Raw genomic sequence first — 7,772 nt, forward strand, 5'->3', positions numbered from 1 at the left:
TACGCCACACGCGCGTGAGGAGACGAAGGAAGAGCTCGCCGTGAACAACAACAAGACGATCGACGGGTGTGGCGCGCAGATTTTTTTTTAAAAGGAGAGACCCGGCCTCTGCATCTGAACGATGCATATGGTCATTTTATTAATTATTAACACAAGACCTTACAAAGTCATACAACAGTAAGATTAAAGCCATCGGCTAAACAACATCTGTTGCTACTCCTATCCAGTTGATGAAGGGGCGCTGATAGTCTAGAACTAATACCAAACAGACATCGCTGTCAAATCTAATATCTAAGACCTGAGGTCCCAACCAGGACGCCTGCCGGATATGGACACCCACCAGTCCGGCATGCTCCTCAAACAGGTCGCCTGCCTGGTATGAGGCCGCCGCAGCCACCTGCCACCAATCCATCTTTATTGCTGTACTGTTGCATGTACTTTGCCCGGTCTAGCTGCCGTCAATGCCACCACGACGCCAGACAACACCACCATCCTGCATTCGTCCATCATCACACGCCCACCGGCGAGACCCCGCTGCTCCATGCCACTGAGACCCGCCATTGTCGACGTGTCAGATATCACGCCGCTCCTCCCCTTGTCCCCTCCAGCCAACACTTACTCCAAAATGATGCCCCCGGGAGGGAGAATGACATCGAAACGTCGCCATCGTCCGATCCGGTAGATCCAGACCTAGGGTTTCCCCCGGAACCTTCCGATCAGGTTGACGTGACATGCAACGACGATGCCTCGAGAAGGGAACAACGTCCGAGACGCCGCCATCGTCTGCCATGACCGCAGTCAGGCGTGATTTTCACCGAAAGCCACGTCGTCCCGATCTCGCGGTTGGCTGGAACCGAGCTGAGTCTCGCCACGAAGACGAACCCCGACGCAGCTATAGTAGTTGAACTGCACCTAGGGACACGTTGAACTTCCGCAAGCGTTGTCCAAATGGGCTTGCGATATGCCATTGGAAGCTTGTGGACATGAAGATCACAACCTCAGTTGAATTTTTGGCAAAATCTACACTGTTTAAGAGCAGTGTGGCAAACCTTTTTCTTCACACAAATAAACGTGAATTGTATTTTCGAGCCTATTTCTAAATCGTTTATCGGAATGAGGAAAATGATAAGGTGTTGGAAATCTGCTGCAAATCTGCTCGCTTCACATATCGAAAGTTTTCCCAAATTACCTACGGTTAAAGAGCAATTTGAAAAATGGTGGACTTTCTGAAACCAAAGAGCCGAGTTTGTATTTTTGAGTTAATTCCAAAACGGCTCATCCGATTTTTGATATGGCGTTGGAAAGCTTATGAAAATGCGCTCCTTTTTATATAAAAAGTTTGTTCCAATTTCAAACTGTTTAAAAGTAATTTAGAAAATGGCCGAAGTTTCACAATGGTTTGTTGGAATGCAGCAAATGATATGTTGTTGGAAAGCCCGAGGAAATGCGTAACTTTCATGTATAGACTATTTCTCCCAATTATCTACAGTTTTATCTCAATTTTGAAAATGGCAGAAATCATGTTTTTCCCGTGTTTTCACAAAATTTATCAGAACGAGGCAAATAATATACCGTTCGAAAGCTAATGAAAATGCGAAACGTTTTCTTATAGAAAGTTTTTCTAATTCCCAGCCGTTTTAAAGTTATTTTGAAACCGACTAGATCATGCATTATGTCTTCATTGCGAAAATAGAGTCTTCAAAAACGCACTCCGTGAAGAAGTTGAACTTCTCGAACATGGTTGTCACGTGCTAGTTTTTGCCCGTAGATCCCCAACCACTCATCGGAATTGAGCGAACGATATACCGATGGAAAGCTGTTGGAAACGGACAACGTCCCCGTATTGATCATTTCTTCTTATTCACGACGGTTAAATATATTTTTCTGAATACATAAACACTTGTTTGTAATGGTATAAATGAAACTTTTAAACCGTTTCATTGGAGTGAATCATATAATATACCGTTGGAAAGATTATAAATAGGAGAACATTTTCATGTAGATAGTTGTCACAAATTCGTTGCCATTTGCGAATAGTTTTAGAAACGTCTAGAAGAACGTTGCTTTTACCTTTTTTTTAACATGCAAATGAATGACGGATATCCCGCACTAGAAATTTTGAATCATGCAGGGAGAAGCAAGTGAACTTCTTGCAACAAAACTTTTAGTCTTTTAATTTTGTATTCTTTTATTCTCTTCCAAAATGTATTCAGTGTAGCAGTTGAACTCCTCGTTGTTTTCACTTTGAACTTCTGTCACGTATTTTTGTTCATGCAGAGATAGAGAGGTACGTGCGAGAAATAGAGAGATAGAAAGAGATACATGAAAATTAAAGCGGTTTTAACTTTTTTTTTCCTTTTTTGTAATTAAAGAGATACGCATGATAAAGAGAGAGAGATAAGAGAGATACGTGAGAATTAAAGCCACCGAGAGATAAGAAAGATACGTTCAGATCTGGCATATTCTCTTGTTCATGACTATCCCGGTTTTTAATAGTATGACATTGAGAGAATAGAGTTGTTTAAACACTAGACGTCCCATATGTGGCACAACCGCATGCATAACCTGCCAGACCTGCTCGAGAGAGGGCCTCTGCCTACATGCGTAGACCTACCCAGCTTGTCCCTAGGAGTACCGCTGTTGGCTCGGTCAAAATGGATAGGATTAATATGATACCACGGCTGCTGTTCGACTGACCCCTTCACCAATCTCATCAACATTGAATGACCAGATAAAAGGGGTTCGGGACTCCCGGGTGCTACAACACCTTTCTGTACTTGCAAATGGTGAGACTGTCACCAGGTCCCATCAGAGTGCCCTCACCAAAGCTGCTATGCATGGCTTTATGAACTCGGTGCCAGTGCCGGCCTGCACTGCTTCTGTAGCGTAATCTACCGTAGTACCGAGAGGCAACAGGGGAGGCAGAAACACTTGTGCCCCTTGTGTCAGCACCCTGATAAGAAGATATGCATGAGAAAGAGGCCTGAGAATTTGTGAGAGACATGTGAGATAGAGTAGAACTGAGGTTGGCATAGAGACTCGATACAGGGACACGTGAAAAATAGAGAGATGTAGAGAGATACGTGTGAGGAATAGGGATATAGAGAGATACATGAGAATTAAAGCGGACTTTGATAGAGAGACACGTGAGGAATAGAGTGATAGAGAGAGAGATACGTGAAAATTAAAGAGGTTTTAATTTCTTTCTTTTTCTATAATTAAAGGGCTACGCACGAGAAATAGAGAGATAAGAGAGATACGTGAGAATTAAAGCCGTTTTAATTTTTTCCGTTTCTATGATTAAAAACTAGATCTACACAGTTATAATCTTGACCCAAAAAATCAACGGCCTCCATTTTATATTTTCCTCTAATTAATGTGGGAATTTCATGGGAGTGCCTATTAGTATGTGTATATATATGTGCAAAAATCTCGACATTAATGAACATATATCTCGTGCACTTGCAATCTTTTGTAGTACATTAATGAATATTTAAAATATTTTCCAACCCTTGCTATTTATAGACTTGTCGTCCGTGTCTGCCACATTTGGAGTCCAACTATTTCCTACTGGATCCTTACACTCGACTACCAATATGAGAGGGAGCAGCCTAGTGCAGGCGACCATGATATTCTTCATTGGATGCCTTGTGCTTTGTGCACAGTGTAAGTATATATCATCATCGTTTTTAGAATCTTGTGTTAACTTCTTGCCACTAATTCTTCGGATCAGACATACATACACACACACACACATCTGAAGTACTGCATACTAAGGTTAAATATACTATACAGGTGCTGTCGATAATAAGCAAACGATGGTCAACCAAGATGATCATGCAGCGAACACAAATACCAACGCTACCATCGTCAACTCAACATCTGTAGGCGAGAGCAAGAAAACCGAGCTATTTTGCAGCCTCTATCTCGTATGTTATTTCAACTTTGAGCTCCGTGCTAAGTGCTACTGTTGCCAGAATAAGAATGGCGAATGTTACAAGACGAAGAGTGAGTGCCTGCAGAAGTGCCATTCCTACAACGGTTAATGCCCACCTTCATCGGGGTCTCTGGGATAGAATTCCATATGCTCCGAAAATTTGTCCATCGGTAATAAAAGGCACCTTATATGGTTTGGGCAATTAGGTGCCAATTAAACATTAGATAGCCCGTATGTTTCCGTGGAGATCCAACAAGGAAAAATTTGATGAAAGAAATCCGAGTAACTAGTTGCTTGCATATTTACAAAGTTCAAATCCTTTGGTTGTGGTGCTTTGACTCGATTGTCTATTATGCTCTTTCATCTACATGCACATCGCCTACTTGTTTATTTAACACACATCACCGAGTTGGTGATTTGCCAGTTGTGGGATGACAGTCATGTAGAATTGTAATAGCACTGACATGGAAAAATTTAAAAACTGAAAAAAGTAAATCCAATAAACAAATGGTGTGCAAACTAAATCAGACGGCTTAAGACAAGTGAGATTTAGTCAGGACTCTTTCAGATGAAGATAAGCAAATTGCAAGAAAACAACATGCAGAAAAAAATTTATATCATAGCATAACTAGCAAAAAAGCACATAGTACAACGACAACCCACGTATCTATATGCTATCTTTATGTATATCTATTTATATCTATCTATCTATCTATCTATCTATCTATCTATCTATCTATCTATACCTACTAATAAAATACGGAGCATTTATGCCCATCCGTCTCATGTTTTGCAAGAAAATACCCTACTTTTTTCTTTAATTAACCCGCGGTCCAGGTTTATGCGAGGTTCGTCCGTTGTGTTTTTTGCAAAGAACGAGGAAACGGTTGCGTTTTGTGAGATTCAAACTCATGATGTCCCCTCCATGCCCAAAAGCCACAACCAACTGACTTAGCATGCGCTTGTGCTATCAAATAGGTCCATTATTTCATTAAATTGTCCAACCTTGATTCTTTGCATGAGAAAACGCTAATTTATATGTGATTGCAAATTGCCTGGAAATCAACAAGCCAACTTGATAACCTAGAAATAGAGGGAAAGGAGGAATTCACTATATAAATAGTGTTAACTAGCAGGGTTTCCCGCGCATTTGCGCGGCTAGATTAACCCTTTCCGATGCTAACTATATGGCCTTTCACTAAACTATGTTTTGATTAAATTTACACCCTGTATATGTCATCATAGCAAAAATGAAAATCATAATGAAACATGCAAGTGCATTAGGTTGTTCTTTTTAATATAAAAGTGCATTAGGTTTTTAAATAAATTCCTTGGCATGTCAGGTCACAACACCGATAAAAAACCATGTATGGGCTTTCATGCCAAAATTGGTGTTTTTCCTCTTTGATCCACTCCACCTTTGTATCATTGAATAGGTTTTCGAGAAATTCCCTACCAAGACTTAAATTTAAATATGAAATTCCGGTATGTAAAGGTCCCTTCTTCTAGCCATATCAATGAATGGACGCATTCTTAATTACCTTTTCTTGATTAATGCTGCCTACCCACTTAAGTATCAAGAGATTCACATCTTCTATGGTGCTTATTTTTTCTATTGATAATATTTTACCATTGAACTGGACGACTCCTTTGATGAGACTAGCACGCGTTTTTTGCGGCGAACCCAGGAGTTTGAGGTCAAGGAGGCGCTAAAAAGGATGAAACGAGGCAAGGCGATGGGCCCTGATTGTATCGCAATTGAGGTATGGAAAGGCCTCGGGGACATAGCGATAGTATGGATAACCAAGCTTTTCAACCTCATTTTTAAGGCAAACAAGTTGCCAGAAGAATGGGGACGGAGTATATTGATGTCTACTACGCAACCTTCTTCTTGTAGACGTTGTTGGGCCTCCAAGTGCAGAGGTTTGTAGGACAGTAGCAAATTTCCCTCATGTGGATGACCTAAGGTTCATCAATCCATGGGAGGCATACGATGAAGATGGTCTCTCTCAAGCAACCCAGCAACCAAATAACAAAGAGTCTCTTGTGTCCCCAACACACCCAATACGATGGTAAATTGTATAGGTGCACTAGTTCGGCGAAGAAATGGTGATACAAGTGCAATATGGATGGTAGATATAGGTTTTTATAATCTGATAATATAAAAACAGCAAGGTAACTAATGATAAAAGTGAGTGTAAACGGTATTGCAATGCTAGGAAACAAGGCCTAAGGTTCATACTTTCACTAGTGCAAGTTCTCTCAACAGTAATAACATAATTGGATCATATAACTATCCCTCAACATGCAACAAAGAGTCAGTCCAAAGTCACTAATAGCGGAGAACAAACGAAGAGATTATTGTAGGGTACGAAACCACCTCAAAGTTATCCTTTCTGATCGATCTATTCAAGAGTCCATAGTAAAATAACACGAAGCTATTCTTTCCGTTCGATCTATCATAGAGTTTGTACTAGAATAACACCTTAAGACACAAATCAACCAAATCCCTAATGTCACCTAGATACTCCAATGTCACCTCAAGTATCCATGGGCATGATTATACGATATACATCACACAATCTCAGATTCATCTATTCAACCAACACAAAGTACTTCAAAGAGTGCCCCAAAATTTCTACCGGAGAGTCAAGACGAAAACGTGTGCCAACCCCTATGCATAAGTTCACAAGGTCACTGAACCCGCAAGTTGATCACCAAAACATACATCAAGTAGATCACGTGATATCCCATTGTCACCACAGATAAGCACATGCAAGACATGCATCAAATGTTCTCAAATCCTTAAAGACTCAATCTGATAAGATAACTTCAAAGGGAAAACTCAATACATTACAAGAGAGTAGAGGGGGAGAAACATCATAAGATCCAACTATAATAGCAAAGCTCGCGATACATCAAGATTGTGCCAAATCAAGAACACGAGAACGAGAGATCAAACACATAGCTACTGGTACATACCCTCAGCCCTGAGGGTGAACTACTCCCTCCTCGTCATGGAGAGTGCTGTGATGATGAAGATGGCCACCGGTGAGGGATCCCCCCTCCGGCAGGGTGCCGGAACAAGGTCCTGATTGGTTTTTGGTGGCTACAGAGGCTTGCGATGGTGGAACTCCTGATCTATTGTGCTCTCCGATGTTTTTAGGGTATATGGACATATATAGGCGAAAGAAGTCAGTTAGGGGAGCCACAAGGGGCCCACGAGGGTGGGGGTTCGCCCAGGGGTTAGGGCGTGCCTCCCTTCCTCGTGGCCACCTCGAAGCTTCCCCGACTTCCACTCCAAGTCTCCTGGATTGCTTCCGTTCCAAAAATAACTCTCCCGAAGGTTTCATTCCATTTGGACTCCGTTTGATATTCCTTTTCTTCCAAACACTGAAATAGGCAAAAAAATAGCAATTTGGGCTGGGCCTACGGGTAATAGGTTAGTCCCAAAAATAATATAAAAGTGTATAGTAAAGCCCATAAACATCCAGAACTGGTAATATAATAGCATGGAACAATCAAAAATTATAGATACGTTGGAGACGTATCAAGCATCCCCAAGCTCAATTCCTGCTTGTCCTCGAGTAGGTAAATGATAAAAACTGAATTTTTGATGTGGAATGCTACCTAGCATAATTCTGAATGTAATTTTCTTCATAGTGGCATGAATGTTCAGATCCTGGATTCAAGATAAAAGTTCATATTGACATGAAAACAATAATTCTTCAAGCATACTAACAAAGCAATCATGTCTTCTCAAAATAACATGGCGAAAGAAAGCTATCCCTACAAAATCATATAGTCTGGTGCTATGTCTTGAGCTTGCGTTGGC

At 41.1% G+C, this 7,772-nt stretch overlaps 1 long non-coding RNA gene across 1 annotated transcript; it reads left to right on the forward strand.

The window, feature by feature from the left end:
• Positions 1-3,544: 3,544 nt before the first annotated feature.
• LOC123082980 (uncharacterized) lies at positions 3,545-4,271 on the forward strand. Its single transcript, XR_006439175.1, has 2 exons — positions 3,545-3,666; positions 3,796-4,271. It is a non-coding gene; the product is annotated as an uncharacterized lncRNA (long non-coding RNA).
• Positions 4,272-7,772: the final 3,501 nt, after the last annotated feature.

The sequence above is a fragment of the Triticum aestivum genome, chromosome 4A (assembly GCF_018294505.1).
Source record: "Triticum aestivum cultivar Chinese Spring chromosome 4A, IWGSC CS RefSeq v2.1, whole genome shotgun sequence".
In the NCBI taxonomy this organism is placed as follows: domain Eukaryota; kingdom Viridiplantae; phylum Streptophyta; class Magnoliopsida; order Poales; family Poaceae; genus Triticum; species Triticum aestivum.